The 19890-nt window shown below is 47.9% G+C and overlaps 1 long non-coding RNA gene across 1 annotated transcript in view; it reads right to left on the minus strand.

The window, feature by feature from the left end:
* The window catches only part of LOC135978149 (uncharacterized), a 57294-nt gene extending 54043 nt beyond the window's left edge, over positions 1–3251 (minus strand). The window contains exon 1 of the long non-coding RNA XR_010595580.1: positions 3168–3251. This is a non-coding gene — a long non-coding RNA (uncharacterized LOC135978149). The remainder of the gene's footprint in view (positions 1–3167) is intronic.
* Positions 3252–19890: the final 16639 nt, after the last annotated feature.

Consider the following 19890-nt stretch of genomic DNA (forward strand, 5'->3'; position numbering starts at 1 on the left):
ACTTGCTGAAGCAAAGCCAGAGCGGTCTCTGAGCTTTCCCTGGCCCTCATGTCAGCATCTCTCTCTGACGTCAGCATCTCTCTCTGAGGTCACCACCTCCCTAACACATTTGACCAATAAGCTGACGTCCTGCAAAAGGCCTTTGTGATGTCACTGCCACACCCAACCAAACCCTGAAGTGCTAATGTCCTGGTGCTGGCCTGACACTTTGAAGGTTTGAGCTACTCTGTGTGGATCACCCCAGTCAATGCGTCTTCATTCTAGGAAGCAAGCCGGCTAGACAGTAAAACATCAGAGGCTGCTCCCAATGCTACACTCCGTGTTTCCAAAATTACTACACTTTATGGCCAGAAGAGACCTTTAGAGCATCTAATCTAAGCCCCTGCATATCATGGGCTTCCTGTATAGTACAATAGTTACTTTTTGGGCACAAACATTCCAGAAAGGTATCTAGTCTAAATTAAATGACATTAAGAGATGGAGAATCCATCACTTTCCCTTTTAGTGAGTGCCAGGGGATCCATTTCCCCTTCCACTAGCTCCCCATTTACAGTGAGCCAGAACAGTACCTGCAGCAGGGAGCGGGAGTTCCTGAAGGCCTCAGAGGCGCAGCCCCTGCAGTGTCTCAGGCACGTGGCGTAAGTGCAGGATGATGCGGAGCTGGTGCATCATTTTGGCCCTGACGTCCTCCTGCTGCAAGGGAACGAGAACCTGTCAGAGACTCAAAGGCCCCGAGGAATCAGGGGGAATTAAGGGAACCTGGAACCAGCAGTATTTCCACCCAGCACCTGCCCATCAATGAGAGATGAATTCACCTCCTGAACCCCAGAATGGAGTCTTCTTGTCCTTTCTAGAAACCTCCAGAGCTAACCCCCCTCCTTGTAGGGTGAGCTCCTGCTACCTCCTGCTCAGTGCCCTTCACAGACATTCCACCTCCAAACCACAGCTAAAGTCATCAGAACCCTCTTCTCCACCCCGACACAGGTTGTGCTGGGAGGCGGCTCTAACAGGGTGTGCAGGAGGGATTCTGACAGCAGTGAAGTGGGTTGCAGGGAGGTTGAGATCTTGACCCAAGTCATCCCAGACACTAATGCTAAGTCACACAATGGCAGCATCTACTGTCAGTGGGGTCCAAGCACTATTTCAACCCCACAGTTTTGGATCAACTCCCCACAAGGGGAGGTGAAGAGAACCAACAGCACCACACACACACACACACACTCAACCCCACAGTTTTGGATCAACTCCCCACAAGGGGAGGTGAAGAGAACCAACAGCACCACACACACACACACACACACACACACACACACACACCCCACTCCTGGTGGTGTGAGGGGAACAAGAGAAAGGACAAAAGAAGTAAGAGATGAAGAGAAAGGAAGGAGGGATGGAGGAAAAGGTAAAACGAAAAGGACAAACCCTAGTGTCCCCAGTGATTCTACGGGACAAAATTCCAGGGAGGGAATAAAATTCTGCCACCTTAAACTACTGTTTTCCATGCCGAGAATTCAGCTGGCACCAGATGGATCAGACTGAGCAGGTTCCAAAACCTCTTGGAGGCTCTTACCTTCTAATTTTCAAGTAAAATCAGTAAAAGGAAAGGAGAAAACTCGAAAGAGGCTCCTGCTCGCACTTAAATACGTGAACCCTAATACTCTCTCAGTCCTCAAAAAGAAACCTCGAGAAGCAGACTTGCTGAAGCAAAGCCACAGGGGTCTCTGAGGTTTCCCTGGTCGTAAGCCCCTGTCCTCCCTGGCTGAAGACAGCATCTCTCTCTGAGGTCACCACCTCCCTAACACCTTTGACCAGTACGCTGAGGTCCTTAAAAAGCCTTTGTGATATCACTGCCACACCCAACCAAACCCTAAAGTGCTCATGTCCTGCTGCTTGCCTGACACTTTGAAGGTTTGAGCTACGCTCTGTGGATCACACCACAAAATTCGTCTTCATTCTAGGAAGCAAGCTAGCTAGACAGTAAAACATCAGAGGCTGCTCCCAATATTACACTCAGTGTTTCCAAAATTTGTAGACGTTATGGCCACAAGAGACCTTTAGAGCATCTCATCTAAGCCCCTGCATATCATAGGCCTCCTGTATAGTAGAATAGTTACTTTTTGGGCACACACATTCCAGAAAGGCATCTAGTCTTCATTCAATGACATCAAGAGATGGAGAATCCACCACTTTCCCTTTTAGTGAGTGCCAGGGGGCTCCATTTCGCCTTCCACTAGCTCGCCATTTACAGGGAGACAGAGCAGTACCTGCAGCAGGGAGCAGGAGATGCTGAAGGCCTCAGAGGCGCAGCCCCTGCAGTGTCTCAGGCACCTGGCGCAAGTGGCGGATAATGCGGGTGCATCACTTTGGCCGTGACGTCCTCCTCCTGCAAGGGAACGAGAACCTGTCAGAGACTCAAACGCCCCGAGGAATCAGGGGGAATTAAGGGCACCTGAAACCAGCAGTATTTCCACTCAGCACCTGCCCACCACTGAGGGATGAATTCACCTCCTGAACCCCAGAATGGAGTCTTCTTGTCCTTTCTAGTAACCTCCAGTGCCAACCCCCCTCCTTCTAGGGTGAGCTCCTGCTTCCTCCCACTCAGTGTTCTTGACAGCTGTTCCACCTCCAAACCAAACCTCAAGTTATCAGAACCCTCTTCTCCACCCCCAACCAGGTTGGGCATGGAGGCGGCTCTAGCGGGGGGGCCGGAAGGAATTCTGCCAGAAGTGAAGAGGTTGAGGGGAGGTTGAGATCTTGCCCCAAGTCATCCCAGACACTAATGCTAAGACACAGGATGGCAGCATCTTGTGTCAGTGGAGTCCAAGCACTATTTCAACCCCACAGTTTTAGAGGAACTTCCCACAAGGAGAGCTGAAGAGAACCCCCAGCAATACACACACAGACACACACACACACCACTCCTGGTGGTGGGAGGGGAACAAGAGAAAGGACAAAAGAAGTAAGAGATGAAGAGAAAGGAAGGAGGGATGGAGGAAAAGGTAAAATGAAAAGGACAAACGCTAATATCCCTAGTGATTCTACGGGATAAAATCCAAGGGACGGAATAAAATTCTGCCACCTTGAACTAGTGTTTCCCATGCCTAGAATTCAGCTGGCACCAGATGGATCAGACTGTGGAGGTTCCAAAACCTCTTGGAGGCTCTTACCTTCTCAACAGGGAAGTCTGTTTTCATAGAATCATAGAATCATAGAATATCAGAGTTGGAAGGGACCTCAAGAAGTCATCTAGTCCAACCCCATGCTCAGAGCAGGACCAATTCCCAGCTAAATCATCCCAGCCAGGTCTTTGTCAAGCCGGGCCTTAAAAACCTCCAAGGAAGGAGACTCCAATTTTTTTCCCCATCTTATATGGAACCAATCACCAGAGACCCCAACCATCGAAAAATCCCCAAATGTGCTTTGTTGCTTCTAACTAATTTCTAGTAAAATCAGTAAAAGGAAAGGAGAAAACTCGAAAGAGGCTCCTGCTCCCACTCACATACGTGAACCCTAATACTCTGTCAGTCCTCAAAGAGAGACCTCGAGAAGGAGACTTGCTGAAGCAAAACCACAGGGGTCTCTGAGGTTTCCCTGGCCCTGTGCTCCTGTCATGCCTGGCTCATGTCAGCATCTCTCTCTGAGGTCACCACCTCCCTAACACCTTTGAGCAATTCACCTCCTCAACCCCAGAATGGAGTCTTCTTGTCCTTTCTAGTAACCTCCAGTGCCAACCCCACTCCTTGTAGGATGAGCTCCTGCTACCTCCAGCTCAGTGCCCTTGACAGCTGTTCCACCTCCAAACCACAGCTCAAGTTATCAGAACCCTCTTCTCCACCCCCACCCAGGTTGGGCAGGGAGGCGGCTCTAGCAGGGGGGGCAGGTGGGATTCTGAAAGCAGAAAAGTGCGTTGCGGGGAGGTTGAGACCTTGCCCCAAGTCATCGCAGACAGTAATGTTAAGCCACAGGAAGGGAGCATCTAGTGTCAGTGGAGTCCAAGCACTATTTCAACCTCACAGTATTGGATCAACTTTCCACAAGGGGAGGTGAAGAGCACCGCCAACAACACACACACACAGACACACACACACACACACACACACACACACACACTCCTGGTGGTGGGAGGGGAACAGGAGAAAGGACAAAAGAAGTAAGTGATGAAGAGAAAGGAAGGAGGGATGGAGGAAAAGGTAAAACGAAAAGGACAAAACCTAATGTCCCCAGTGATTCCACGGGACAAAATCCCAGGGAGGGAATAAAATTCTGCCACCTTGAGCTAGTGTTTTTCATGCCTAGAATTCAGCTGGCACCAGGTGGATCAGACTGAAAAGGTTACAAACCTCTCCGAGGCTCTTAACTTCTTAACAGGGACGTCTGTTTTCTAGTAAAATCAGTAAAAGGAAAGGAGAAAACTCGAAAGAGGCTCCTGCACGCACTCACATACGTCAGCCCTAATACTCTCTCAGTCCTCAAAGAGAGACCTCGAGAAGGAGACTTGCTGAAGCAAAGCCACAGGGGTCTCTGAGGTTTCCCTGGCCCTGGGCCCCTGTCCTGCCTGGCTGATGTCAGCATCTCTCTCTGAGGTCACCACCTCCCTAACACATTTGACCAATAAGCTGACATCCTGCAAAAGGCCTTTGTGATGTCACTAACACACCCAACCAAACCCTCAAGTGCTAATTTCCTGCTGCTGGCGTAACACTTTGAAGGTTTGAGGTTGTCATAACTATAAAGGGAAGGTTAACAGCTGTCCTGTGTACAGTACTATAAAATCCCTCCTGGCCAGAGACTCCAAAATCCTTTTCCCTGTAAAGGGTTAAGAAGCTCAGGTAACCTGGCTGGCATCTGACCTAAAGGACCAATAAGGGGACAAGATACTTTCAAATCTTGGGGAGGGGAAGGCTTTTGTTTGTGTTCTTTGTTTGTGTGGGTGTTCGCCCTCGGGACTGAGAGGGACCAGACATCAATCCAGGTTCTCCACATCTTTCTAAACAAGTCTCTCCTATTTCAAACAAGGCGTGTTAGTTTTCCTTTGTTTTCTCAACTTGTAAATGTACCTTTTACTAGAGTGTTTATCTTTGTTTGCTGTACTTTGAACCTAAGACTAGAGGGGAGTCCTCTGAGCTCTTTAAGTTTGATTACCCTGTAAGGTTAATTTCCATACTGATCTTACAGAGATGATTTTTACCTTTTTCTTTAATTAAAAGCCTTATTTTTAAGAACCTGATTGATTTATCCTTGTTTTAAGATCCAAGGAGTTTGGATCTTGATTCACCAGGAGTTGGTGGGAGGAAGAAGGGGGGATGGTTAATTTCTCCTTGTTTTAAGATCCAAGGGGGTTGGATCTGTATTCACCAGAAGTTGGTGGGAGGAAGGAGGGGGGATAGTTAATTTCTCCTTGTTTTAAGATCCAAGGGGTTTGGATCTGTATTCACCAGGGAATTGGTGAAAGGTTTCTCAAGGCTACCCAGGGGAGGAAATTAGCCTTGGGATGGTGGTTAAGCTTAGAAGTTTTCATGCAGGCCCCTACATTTGTACCCTAAACTTCAAAGTGGGGATACAGCCTTGACACAGGTACTCTCTGTGGATCACCCCACTCAATGCGTCTTCATTCTAGGAAGCAAGTCGGCTAGACAGTAAAACATCAGAGGCTGCTCCCAATACTACACTCAGTGTTTCCAAAAGTAGGAGACTTTCTGGCCACAAGAGACCTTTACAGCATCTCATCTAATCTCCTCCATATCATAGGCCTCCTGTATAGTACAATAGTTACTTTTTGGGCGCACACATTCCAGAAAGGCATCTAGTCTTCATTCAATGACATCAAGAGATGGAGAATCCACCACTTTCCCTTTTAGTGAGTGCCAGGGGGCTCCATTTCCCCTTCCACTAGCTCCCCATTTACAGGGAGACAGAGCAGTACCTGCAGCAGGGAGCGGGAGTTGCTGAAGGCCTCAGAGGCGCAGCCCCTGCAGTGTCTCAGGCACCTGGCGCAAGTGCCGGATGATGCGGGTGCATCACTTTGGCCGTGACGTCCTCCTCCTGCAAGGGAACGAGAACTTGTCAGAGACTCAAACGCCCCGAGGAATCAGGGGGAATTAAGGGCACCTGGAACCAGCAGTATTTAAACTGACTACCTGCCCACCACTGAGGGATGAATTCACCTCCTGAACCCCAGAATGGAGTCTTCTTGTCCTTTCTAGTAACCTCCAGTGCCAACCCACCACCCTGTAGGGTGAGCTCCTGCTACCTCCCCCTCAGTACCCTTGACAGCTGTTCTACCTCCAAACCACAGCTGAAGTTATCAGAACCCTCTTCTCCACCCCAACCCAGGTTGCGCAGGGAGGCGGCCCTAGCAGGGGGGGCAGGAGGGATTCTGCCAGCAGTGAAGTGGGTTGCGGGGAAGTTGAGATCTTGCCCCAAGTTGTCCCAGACACTAATGCTAAGCCACAGGATGGCAGCATCTAGTGTCAGTGGAGTCCAAGCACTATTTGAACCCGACAGTTTTGGATCAACTTCCCACAAGGGGAGGTGAAGAGCACCCCCAGCAACACACACACCACTCCTGGAGGTGGGAGGGGAACAAGAGAAAGGACAAAAGAAGTAAGAGATGAAGAGAAAGGAAGGAGGGATGGAGGAAAAGGTAAAACGAAAAGGACAAACCCTAGTGTCCCCAGTGATTCCACGGGACAAAATTCCAGGGAGGGAAGAAAATTCTGCCACCTTAAACTACTGTTTTCCATGCCGAGAATTCAGCTGGCACCAGATGGATCAGACTGAGCAGGTTCCAAAACCTCTTGGACGCTCTTACCTTCTAATTTTCAAGTAAAATCAGTAAAAGGAAAGGAGAAAAGTCGAAAGAGGCTCCTGCTCGCACTCACATACGTCAACCCTAACACTCTCTCAGTCCTCAAAAAGAAACCTCGAGAAGGAGACTTGCTGAAGCAAAGCCACAGGGCTCTCTGAGGTTTCCCTGGTTGTAAGCCCCTGTCCTCCCTGGCTGAAGACAGCATCTCTCTCTGAGGTCACCACCTCCCTAACACCTTTGACCAGTACGCTGAGGTCCTTGAAAAAGCCTTGGTGATATCACTGCCACACCCAACCAAACCCTAAAGTGCTCATGTCCTGCTGCTGGCCTGACACTTTGAAGGTTTGAGCTACGCTCTGTGGATCACACCACAAAATTCGTCTTCATTCTAGGAAGCAAGCTAGCTAGACAGTAAAACATCAGAGGCTGCTCCCAATACTACACTCAGTGTTTCCAAAGGTAGGAGACTTTCTGGCCAGAAGAGACCTTTACAGCATCTCATCTAACCCCCTCCATATCATAGGCTTCCAGTATAGTACAATAGTTACTTTTTGGGCACACACATTCCAGAAAGGCATCTAGTCTTCAATCAATGACATCAAGAGTTGGAGAATCCACCACTTTCCCTTTTAGTGAGTGCCAGGGGGCTCCATTTCCCCTTCCACTAGCTCCCCATTTACAGTGAGCCAGAGCAGTACCTGCAGTAGGGAGAGGGAGTTGCTAAGGCCTCAGAGGAACAGCCCCTGCAGTGTCTCAGGCACATGGCGTAAGTGCCGGATGATGCGGAGCTGGTGCATCCCTTTGGCCGTGACGTCCTCCTCCCGAGGAATCAGGGGCAATTAAGGACACCTGGAACCAGCAGTATTTACACCCAGCACCTGCCCACCACTGAGGGATGAATTCACCTCCTGAACCCCAGAATGGAGTCGTCTTCTCCTTTCTAGTAATCTCCAGTGCCAACCCCCGTCCTTGTAGGGTGAGCTCCTGCTACCTCCCCCTCAGTGCCCTTGAGAGCTGTTCCACCTCCAAACCACAGCTCAAGTTATCAGAACCCTCTTCTCCACCCCCACCCAGGTTGGGCAGGGAGGCGGCTCTAGCAGGGGAGGCAGGTGGGATTCTGGCAGCAGTGAAGTGGGTTGCGGGGAGGTTGAGATCTTGCCCCAAGTCATCCCAGACACTAATGCTAAACCACACGATGGCAGCATCTAGTGTCAGTGGAGTCCAAGCACTATTTCAACCATACAGTTTTGGATCAACTCCCAACAAGGGGAGGTTAAGAACACCCCCAGCAATACACACACACACACACACACACACACACACACACACACACAACACTCCTGGTAGTGGGAGGGGAACAAGAGAAAGGACAAAAGAAGTAAGAGATAAAGAGAAAGGAAGGAGGGATGGAGGAAAAGGTAAAACAAAAAAGACAAACCCTAATGTCCCCAGTGATTCTACGGCACAAAATCCCAGGTGGGCTATAAAATTCTGCCACTTTGAACTAGTGTTTTCCATGCCTAGAATTCAGCTGGCACCAGATGGATCAGACTGCAGACTGAGCAGGTTAAAAACCTCTCCAAGGTTCTTACCTTCTCAACAGGCACGTCTGTTTTCTAGTAAAATCAATAAAAGGAGAAACTCGAAAGAGGTTCCTCCTCGCACTCACATACTTGAACCCTAATACTCTCTGAGTCCTAAAAAGGGAGACCTCGAGAAGGAGACTTGCTAAAGCAAAGCCAAAGGGGTCTCTGAGGTTTCCCTGGCCCTGCGCTCCTGTCCTGCCTGGCTGATGTCAGCATCTCTCTCTCAGGTAACCACCTCCCTAACACCTTTGACCCATAGGCTGAGGTCCAGGATAAGGCCTTTGTGATATCACTGCCACACCCAACCAAACCCTAAAGTGCTAATGTCCTGCTACTGGCCTGACACTTTGAAGGTTTGAGCTACTCTCTGTGGATCACCCCACTCAATGCATCCTCATTCTAGGAAGCAAGCGGGCTAGACAGTAAAACATCAGAGGCTGCTCCCAATGCTACACTCAGTGTTTCCAAAATTAGTAGACTTTATGGTCATAAGAGACCTTTAGAGCATCTAATCTAACCCGCTGCATATCATAGGCTTACTGTATAGTACAATAGTTACTCTTTGGGCACACACATTCCAGAAAGGCATCTAGTCTTCATTCAATGACATCAAGAGATGGAGAATCCACCACTTTCCCTTTTAGTGAGGGCCAGGGGGCTCCATTTCCCCTTCCACTAGCTCCCCATTTACAGTGAGCCAGAGCAGTACCTGCAGCAGGGAGCGGGAGTTGCTGAAGGCCTCAGAGGAACAGCCCCTGCAGTGTCTCAGGCACCTGGCGCAAGTGCCGGATGATGCGGAGCTGGTGCATCACTTTGGCCGTGACGTCCTCCTGCTGCAAGGGAACGAGAACCTGTCAGAGACTCAAAGGTCCCGAGGAATTAGGGGGAATTAAGGGCACCTGGAACCAGCAGTATTTCCACCCACCACCTGCCCACCGCTGAGGGATGAATTCACCTCCTGAACCCCAGAATGGAGTCTTCTTGTCCTTTCTAGTATCCTCCAGTGCCAACCCCCCTCCTCGTAGGATTAGCTCCTGCTACCTCCCCCTCAGTGTTCTTCACAGCTGTTCCACCTCCAAACCAAACCTCAAGTTATCAGAACCCTCTTCTGCACCCCCACCCAGGTTGGGCATCGAGGCGGCTCTAGCGGGGGGGTAGGAGGGATTCTGCCAGAAGTGAAGTGGGTTGAGGGGAGGTTGAGATCTTGCCCCAAGTCATCCCAGACACTAATGCTAAGCCACAGGATGGCAGCATCTAGTGTCAGTGGAGTCCAAGCACTATTTCAACCATACAGTTTTGGATGAACTCCCCACAAGGGGAGGTGAAGAGCACCCCCAGCAACACACACACACAAACACACACACACACACACACACCACTCCTGGTGGTGAAAGGGGAACAGGAAAAAGGACAAAAGAAGTAAGAGATGAAGAGAAAGGAAGGAGCGATGGAGGAAAAGGTAAAACGAAAAGGACAAACCCTAATGTCCCCAGTGATTCTACGGGACAAAATCCCAGGGAGGGAATAAAATTCTGCCATCTTAAACTACTGTTTTCCATGCCTAGAATTCAGCTGGCACCAGATGGATCAGACTGAGCAGGTTCCAAAACCTCTTGGAGGCTCTTACCTTCTAAATAGGGACGTCTGTTTTCTAGTAAAATCCGTCAAAAGGAAGGAGAAAACTCGAAAGAGGCTCCTGCTCACACTCACATACGTCAACCCTAACACTCTCTCAGTCCTCAAAGAGAGACCTCGAGAAGGAGACTTGCTGAAGCAAAGCCACAGGGGTCTCTAAGGTTTCCCTGGCCCTGTGCTCCGGTCCTGCCAGGCTGATGTCAGCATCTCTCTCGGAGGTCACCACCTCCCTAACACCTTTGACCAATAGGCTGACGTCCTGAAAAAGGCCTTTGTGATATCACTGCCACACCCACCCTTCCCCGGAAGTGCTAATGTCCTGCTGCTGGCCTGACACTTTGAAGGTTTCAGCTACTCTCTGTGGATCACCCCACTCAATGCCTGTTCATTCTAGGAAGCAAGCCGGCTAGACGGTAAAACATCAGAGGCTGCTCCCAATGCTACACTCAGTGTTTCCAAAATTAGTAGACTTTATGGCCACAAGGGACCTTTAGAGCATCTAATCTAAGCCCCGGCATATCATAGGCTTCCTGTATAGTACAATAGTTACTCTTTGGGCACACACATTCCAGAAAGGCATCTAGTCTTCCTTCAATGACATCAAGAGATGGAGAATCCACCACTTTCCCTTTTAGTGAGTGCCAGGGGGCTCCATTTCCCCTTCCACTAGCTCCCCATTTACAGTGAGCCAGAGCAGTACCTGCAGCAGGGAGCGGGAGTTGCTGATGGCCTCAGAGGCACAGCCCCTGCAGTGTCTCAGGAATCTGGCGCAAGTGCCGGATGATGCGGAGCTGGTGCATCACTTTTGGCCGTGACGTCCTCCTGCTGCAAGGGAACGAGAACCTGTCAGAGACTCAAACGCCCCGAGGAATCAGCGGGAATTAAGGGCACCTGGAACCAGCACTACTTCCACCCATCACCTGCCCACCACTGAGGGATAAATTCACCTCCTGAACCCCAGAATGGAGTCTTCTTGTCCTTTCTAGTAACCTCCAGTGACAACCCCCCTCCTTGAAGGATGAGCTCCTGCTATCTCCCCCTCAGTGCCCTTGACAGCTGTTCCACCTCCAAACCACAGCTCAAGTTATTAGTACCTTTGGACACAGACTGGCTAACCTAGTGAGGAGGGCTTTAAACTAGGTTCGACGGGGACAGGTGAGCAAAGCCCACAGGTAAGTGGGGAACATGGAGACCGGGGAGATGGGTCAAAAACGAGAGGGAGTGTGGGCTATATTGTCAGAGGGAAAGGAGGGTCAGGACAAAACTGGGAGGAAAGATCAAACCAGTATCTTAGATGCCTATATACAAATGCGAGAAGTATGGGGAATAAGCAGGAAGAACTGGAAGTGCTAATAAATAAATACAACTATGACATTGTTGGCATCACTGAAACTTGGTGGGATAATACACGTGATTGGAATGTTGGTGTGGATGGGTACAGCTTGCTCAGGAAGGATAGACAGGGGAAAAAGGGAGGAGGTGTTGCCTTGTATATTAAAAATGTACACACTTGGACTGAGGTAGAGATGGACATAGGAGACGGAAGTGTTGAGAGTCTCTGGGTTAGGCTAAAAGGGGTAAAAAACAAGGGAGATGTCATGCTAGGAGTCTACTACAAGCCACCTAACCAGGTGGAAGAGGTGGATGAGACTTTTTTTAAGCAACTAACAAAATCATCCAAAGCCCAAGATTTGGTGGTGATGGGGGACTTCAACTATCCGGCTATATGTTGGGAAAATAACACAGCGGGGCACAGTCTATCCAACAAATTCCTGGACTGCATTGGAGACAACTTTTTATTTCAGAAGGTTGAAAAAGCTACTGGGGGGAAGCTGTTCTAGACTTGATTTTAACAAATAGGGAGGAACTCGTTGAGAATTTGAAAGTAGAAGGCAGCCTGGGTGAAAGTGATCATGAAATCATAGAGTTTGCAATTCTAAGGAAGGGTAGAAGAGAAATCAGTAAAATAGAGACAATGGATTTCAGGAAGGCAGATTTTGGTAAGCTCAGAGAGCTGATAGGTAAGGTCCCATGGGAATCAAGACTGAGGGGAAAAACAACTGAGGAGAGTTGGCAGTTTTTCAAAGGGACACTATTAAGGGCCCAAAAGCAAGCTATTCCGCTGGTTAGGAAAGATAGAAAATGTGGCAAAAGACCACCTTGGCTTAACCATGAGATCTTGCATGATCTAAAAAATAAAAAGGAGTCATATAAAAAATGGAAACTGGGACAGATTACAAAGGATGAATATAGGCAAACAACACAGGAATGCAGGGGCAAGATTAGAAAGGCAAAGGCACAAAATGAGCTCAAACTAGCTACGGGAATAAAGGGAAACAAGAAGACTTTTTATCAATACATTAGAAGCAAGAGGAAGACCAAAGACAGGGTAGGCCCACTGCTTAGTGAAGAGGGAGAAACAGTAACAGGAAACTTGGAAATGGCGGAGATGCTTAATGACTTCTTTGTTTCGGTCTTCACCGAGAAGTCTGAAGGAATGCCTAACATAGTGAATGCTAATGGGAAGGGGGTAGGTTTAGCAGATAAAATAAAAAAAGAACAAGTTAAAAATCACTTAGAAAAGTTAGATGCCTGCAAGTCACCCGGGCCTGATGAAATGCATCCTAGAATACTCAAGGAGCTAATAGAGGAGGTATCTGAGCCTCTAGCTATTATCTTTGGAAAATCATGGGAGACGGGAGAGATTCCAGAAGACTGGAAAAGGGCAAATATAGTGCCCATCTATAAAAAGGGAAATAAAAACAACCCAGGAAACTACAGACCCCAGTGAGTTTAACTTCTGTGCCAGGGAAGATAATGGAGCAAGTAATTAAGGAAATCATCTGCAAACACTTGGAAGGTGGTAAGGTGATAGGGAACAGCCAGCATGGATTTGTGAAGAACAAATCATGTCAAACCAATCTGATAGCTTTCTTTGATAGGATAACGAGCCTTGTGGATAAGGGTGAGGCTGTGGATGTGGTATACCTAGACTTTAGTAAGGCATTTGATACGGTCTCGCATGATATTCTTATTGATAAACTAGGCAAATACAATTTAGATGGGGCTACTATAAGGTAGGTGCATAACTGGCTGGATAACCGTACTCAGAGAGTTGTTATTAATAGTTCCCAATCCTGCTGGAAAGCTATAACGAGTGGGGTATCGCAGGGGTCTGTTTTGGGACCGGCGCTGTTCAATATCTTCATCAACGACTTAGATATTGGCATAGAAAGTACGCTTATTAAGTTTGCGGATGATACCAAACTGGGAGGGATTGCAACTGCTTTGGAGGACAGGGTCATAATTCAAAATGATCTGGACAAATTGGAGAAATGGTCTGAGTTAAACAGGATGAAGTTTAACAAAGACAAATGCAAAGTGCTCCACTTAGGAAGGAACAATCAGTTTCACACATACAGAATGGGAAGAGACTGTCTAGGAAGGAGTACGGCAGAAAGGGATCTAGGGGTTATAGTGGACCACAAGCTAAATATGAGTCAACAGTGTGATGCTGTTGCAAAAAAAGCAAACCTGATTCTGGGATGTATTAACAGGTGTGTTGTGAGCAAGACACGAGAAGTCATTCTTCCGCTCTACTCTGCTCTGGTTAGGCCTCAGCTGGAGTATTGTGTCCAGTTCTGGGCACCGCATTTTAAAAAAGATGTGGAGAAATTGGAAAGGGTCCAGAGAAGAGCAACAAGAATGATTAAAGGTCTTGAGAACATGACCTATGAAGGAAGGCTGAAAGAATTGGCTTTGTTTAGTTTGGAAAAGAGAAGACTGAGAGGAGACATGATAGCAGTTTTCAGGTATTTAAAAGGGTGTCATAAGGAGGAGGGAGAAAACTTGTTCACCTTAGCCTCTAAGGATAGAACCAGAAGCAATGGGTTTAAAGTGCAGCAAGGGAGGTCTAGGTTGGACATTAGGAAAAAGTTCCTAACTGTCAGGGTGGTTAAACACTGGAATAAATTGCCGAGGGAGGTTGTGGAATCTCCATCTCTTGAGATATTTAAGAGTAGGTTAGATAAATGTCTATCAGGGATGGTATTTGGTCTCATAGACTCATAGACTTTAAGGTCAGAAGGGACCATTATGATCATCTGGTCTGACCCCCTGCATGCTGCAGGCCACAAGACCCTTCCCTGGACTGTGCCGTTGAAGACCACAATCCTGTGTTTTAGTGACTTCAATCGGCAGGGACCCTCCTGCTAGTGATCCCTGCCCCATGCTGCGGAGGAAGGCGAAAAACCTCCAGCGGCTCAGCCAATCTACCCTGGAGGAAAATTCCTTCCCGACCCCAAATATGGTGATCAGTAATACCCCGAGCATGTAGGCAAGAGTCTCCAGCCTGACCCTTGTTTGCCATTATGCTATTTACGTACCATTGCTTGGTTTTCCTCGGCTACTATGTTTTACCATTAAACCATTCCCTCCATAAACTTATCCAACTTAATCTTAAAACCAGACAGGTCCGTTGCCCCCACCGTTTCCGTCGGAAGGCCGTTCCAATATTTCACCCCTCTGACGGTCAGAAACCTTCGTCTGATTTCAAGCCTGAACTTCCCCACGGCCAGTTTATATCCATTGGTTCTCGTGTCCACATTAGTACTCAGCTGAAATAATTCCTCTCCCTCCCTTGTATTTATCCCTCTGATATATTTAAAGATAGCAATCATATCCCCCCTCAGCCTTCGTTTTGTCAGACTAAACAACCCGAGCTCCTCTAATCTCTTTTCATACGACAGGTTTTCCATTCCTCTGATCATCCTAGTCGCCCTTCTCTGCACCCGTTCCAATTTGAGTTCATCTTTTTTAAACATGGGAGACCAGAACTACACACAGTACTCCAAATGAGGTCTCACCAGCGCCGTATACAACGGAAGCAGGACCTCCTTATCCCTACTAGATATACCTCGCCTAATACATCCCAAGACCGCATTGGCTTTTTTCACAGCCACGTCACATTGTCGACTCATAGTCATCCTGCGGTCTACAAGGACCCCTAGGTCCTTCTCCTCTTCCGTTACTTCTAACCAATGCGTCCCCATCTTGTAACTAAAATTGTTATTAGTCATCCCCAAGTGCATCACCTTACACTTTTCACTATTAAATTTCATCTTATTTCTGACACTCCAATTCAAAAGCTCATTCAAGTCTCCCTGCAGAATATCCCTATCCTCCTCCGAATTTGCAACTCCTCCCACCTTCGTATCATCCGCAAACTTTATCAGCCCACTCTTGCAATCGGTTCCGAGGTCAGTTATAAATAGATTAAATAAAATGGGTCCCAAAACCGAACCTTGAGGCACTCCACTAGTAACCTCCCTCCAACCCGACAGTTCACCCTTTAATACGACCCGCTGCATTCTCCCCATTAACCAATTCTTTATCCACCTCTGGATTTTCATATCGATCCCCATGTTTTCCAGTTTAACCAATAATTCCTCATGGGGTACAGTATCAAACGCTTTACTGAAATCCAGGTATATTAGGTCTACCGCATTTCCCTTATCTAATAAGTCCGTTACATGGTCCTGCCATGCGGGCAGGGGACTGGACTCGATGACCTCTCGAGGTCCCTTCCAGTCCTAGAATCTATGAACGTATGAAAAAAACACTGTTCTCCACCCCCACCCAGGTTGGCCAGGGAGGCGGCTCTAGCAGGGGGGGCAGGAGGGATTCTGGCAGCAGTGAAGTGGGTTGCGGGGAAGTTGAGATCTTGACCCAAGTCATCCCAGACACTAATGCTAATCCACAGGATGGCAGCATCTAGTGTCAGTGGAGTCCAAACACTATTTCAACCCCACAGTTTCCGATGAACTTCCCACAAGGAGAGGTGATGAGCACCCCCAGCAACACTCACACACACACACACACACACACACCACTCCTGGTGGTGGGAGGGGAACAGGAGAAAGGACAAAAGAAGTAAGAGATGAAGAGAAAGGAAGGAGGGATGGAGGAAAAGGTAAAACAAAAAGGACAAACCCTAATGTCCCCAGTGATTCTACGGCACAAAATCCAAGGGATGGAATAATATTCTGCCATCTTAAACTACTGTTTTCCATGCCTAGAATTCAGCTGGCACCACGTGGATCAGACTGAGCAGCTGCCAAAACCTCTTGGAGGCTCTTACCTTCTAAACAGGGACGTCTGTTTTCTAGTAAAATCAGTAAAAGGAAAGGAGAAAACTCGAAAGAGGCTCCTGCACGCACTCACGTACGTGAACCCTAATACTCTCTCAGTCCTCAAAGAGAGACCTCGAGAAGGAGACTTGCTGAAACAAAGCCACAGGGGTCTCTGAGGTTTCCCTGGCCCTGTGCTCCTGTCCTGCCAGGCTGATGTCAGCATCTCTCTCTGAGGTCACCACCTCCCTAACACATTTGACCAATAAGCTGACATCCTGCAAAAGGCCTTTGTTATGTCACTGCCACACCCAACCAAACCCTGAAGTGCTAATGTCCTGCTGCTGGCCTGACACTTTGAAGGTTTGAGGTTGTCATAACTATAAAGGGAAGGGTAACAGCTGTCCTGTGTACAGTACTATAAAATCCCTCCTGGCCAGAGACTCCAAAATCCTTTTCCCTGTAAAGGGTTAAGAAGCTCAGGTAACCTGGCTGGCATCTGACCTAAAGGACCAATAAGGGGACAAGATACTTTCAAATCTTGGGGAGGGGAAGGCTTTTGTTTGTGTTCTTTGTTTGTGTGGGTGTTCGCCCTCGGGACTGAGAGGGACCAGACATCAATCCAGGTTCTCCACATCTTTCTAAACAAGTCTCTCCTATTTCAAACAGGGCGTGTTAGTTTTCCTTTGTTTTCTCAACTTGTAAATGTACCTTTTACTAGAGTGTTTATCTTTGTTTGCTGTACTTTGAACCTAAGACTAGAGGGGAGTCCTCTGAGCTCTTTAAGTTTGATTACCCTGTAAGGTTAATTTCCATACTGATTTTACAGAGATGATTTTTACCTTTTTCTTTAATTAAAAGCCTTATTTTTAAGAACCTGATTGATTTTTCCTTGTTTTAAGATCCAAGGAGTTTGGATCTTGATTCACCAGGAGTTGGTGGGAGGAAGGAGGGGGGATGGTTAATTTCTCCTTGTTTTAAGATCCAAGGGGTTTGGATCTGTATTCACCAGGGAATTGGTGAAAGGTTTCTCAAGGCTACCCAGGGGAGGAAATTAGCCTTGGGATGGTGGTTAAGCTTAGAAGTTTTCATGCAGGCCCCTACATTTGTACCCTAAACTTCAAAGTGGGCATTCAGCCTTGACACAGGTACTCTCTGTGGATCACCCGACTCAATGCGTCTTCTTTCTAGGAAGCAAGCCGGCTATACAGTAAAACATCAGAGGCTGCTCCCAATACTACTGTTTCCAAAATTTGTAGACTTTATGGCCACAAGAGACCTTTAGAGCATCTCATCTAAGCCCCTGCATATCATAGGCCTCCTGTATAGTACAATAGTTACTTTTTGGGCACACACATTCCAGAAAGGCATCTAGTCTTCATGAAATGACATCAGGAGATGGAGAAAAGGAAAGGAGAAAGGACAAAAGAAGTAAGATATGAAGAGAAAGGAAGGGGGGATGGAGGAAAAGGTAAAACGAAAATGAGAAACACTAATGTCCCCTGTGATTCTACGGGACAAAGTCCCACAGAGGGAATAAAATTCTGCCACCTTAAACTAGTGTTTTCCATGCCTAGAATTCAGCTGGCACCAGATGGACCTGACTGAGCAGCTTCCAAAACCTCTTGGAGGCTCTTACCTTCTAAATAGGGACGTCTGTTTTCTAGTAAAATCCGTCAAAGGAAAGGAGAAAACTCCAAAGAGGCTCCTGCTCGCACTCACACATGTGAACACTAATACTCTCTCAGTCCTCAAAGAGTGTGCTCTTGTTGCCAAGAAGGCTAACGGCATTTTGGGCTGTATAAGTAGGGGCATTGCCAGCAGATCGAGGAACGTGATCGTTCCCCTTTATTCGACATTGGTGAGGCCTCATCTAGAATACTGTGTCCAGTTTTGGGCCTGTGGAAGCAGAGAAAGAGCTGACAGGAAGGGGATGCAATGAATGACAGTTCGTTAGCAAGTTAGGCTAACAGTAACCCTAATAACGCGAGATTTGTAGAAGCGAGGAATGTGTGAGGTGGGTGAGAAAGAACTGTGTAAGAAGTCATTATGACCTGGTATAGATAAGGTGTAGAAGACCTTGTGTAGATAAGGTATAGAAAATATTGTATGTTGGCAAGAGTCAAAACAAGTGAAGAAATGAGATATCAAGATGGCCTACGTATAAACAAAACGCAGCTGTCCCTCGTTATTTCTGTAATGAAAGGTATAAATGCTTGCTGTAATTAGTTACCTGGGAGAGACGTGCTTAGCTCTCTCCCTCTGGGCAATTGTGAGAGTTAATAAAGCATCTGACTTGCTGTACCTAAACAAATAGTGAGAACTCTGTTTTTCTCCGACAGGCCCCACACTACAAGAAGGATGTGGAAAAATTGGAAAGAGTCCAGCGGAGAGCAACAAAAATGATTAGGGGTCTGGAGCACATGACTTTTGAGGAGAGGCTGAGGGAACTGGGATTGTTTAGTCTCCAGAAGAGAAGAATGAGGGGGGATTTGATAGCAGCCTTCAACTACGTGAAGGGGGGTTCCAAAGAGGATGGAGCTCGGTTGTTCTCAGTGGTGGCAGATGACAGAACTAGGAGCAATGGTCTCAAGTTGCAGTGGGGGAGGTCCAGGTTGGATATTAGGAAACACTATTTCACTAGGAGGGTGGTGAAGCACTGGAATGCGTTACCTAGGGAGGTGGTGGAGTCTCCTTCCTTGGAGGTTTTTAAGGCCCGGCTTGACAAAGCCCTGGCTGGGATGATTTAGTTGGGAATTGGTCCTGCTTTGAGGAGGGGGTTGGACTAGATGACCTCTTGAGGTCCCTTCCAACCCTGATATTCTATGATTCTATGATTCTATGAAAGTCACAGGGGTGTCTGAGGTTTCCCTGGCCCTAAGCTCCTGTCCTGCCTGGCTGATGTCAGCATCTCTCTCGGAGGTCACCACCTCCCTAACACCTTTGACCAATAGGCTGAGGTCCTGAAAAGGCCTTTGTGATGTCACTACCACACCCACCCATCCCGGGAAGTGCTAATGTCCTGCTGCTGGCCTGACACTTTGAAGGTTTGAGCTACGCTCTGTGGATCACACCACAAAATTCGTCTTCATTCTAGGAAGCAAGCTAGCTAGACAGTAAAACATCAGAGGCTGCTCCCAATGCTACACTCAGTGTTTCCAAAATTAGGAGACTTTATGGCCACAAGAGACCTTTAGAGCATCTCATCTAACCCTCTGCATATCATAGGCTTCCTGTATAGTACAATAGTTGCTTTTTGGGCACACACATTCCAGAAAGGCATCTAGTCTTCATTCAATGACATCAAGAGATGGAGAATCCACCACTTTCCCTTTTAGTGAGTGCCAGGGGGCTCCATTTCGCCTTCCACTAGCTCGCCATTTACAGGGAGACAGAGCAGTACCTGCAGCAGGGAGCAGGAGATGCTGAAGGCCTCAGAGGCGCAGCCCCTGCAGTGTCTCAGGCACCTGGCGCAAGTGGCGGATAATGCGGGTGCATCACTTTGGCCGTGACGTCCTCCTCCTGCAAGGGAACGAGAACCTGTCAGAGACTCAAACGCCCCGAGGAATCAGGGGGAATTAAGGGCACCTGAAACCAGCAGTATTTCCACTCAGCACCTGCCCACCACTGAGGGATGAATTCACCTCCTGAACCCCAGAATGGAGTCTTCTTGTCATTTCTAGTAACCTCCAGTGCCAACCCCCCTCCTTCTAGGGTGAGCTCCTGCTTCCTC

Source organism: Chrysemys picta, unplaced genomic scaffold, assembly GCF_011386835.1.
Source record: "Chrysemys picta bellii isolate R12L10 unplaced genomic scaffold, ASM1138683v2 scaf144, whole genome shotgun sequence".
In the NCBI taxonomy this organism is placed as follows: domain Eukaryota; kingdom Metazoa; phylum Chordata; order Testudines; family Emydidae; genus Chrysemys; species Chrysemys picta.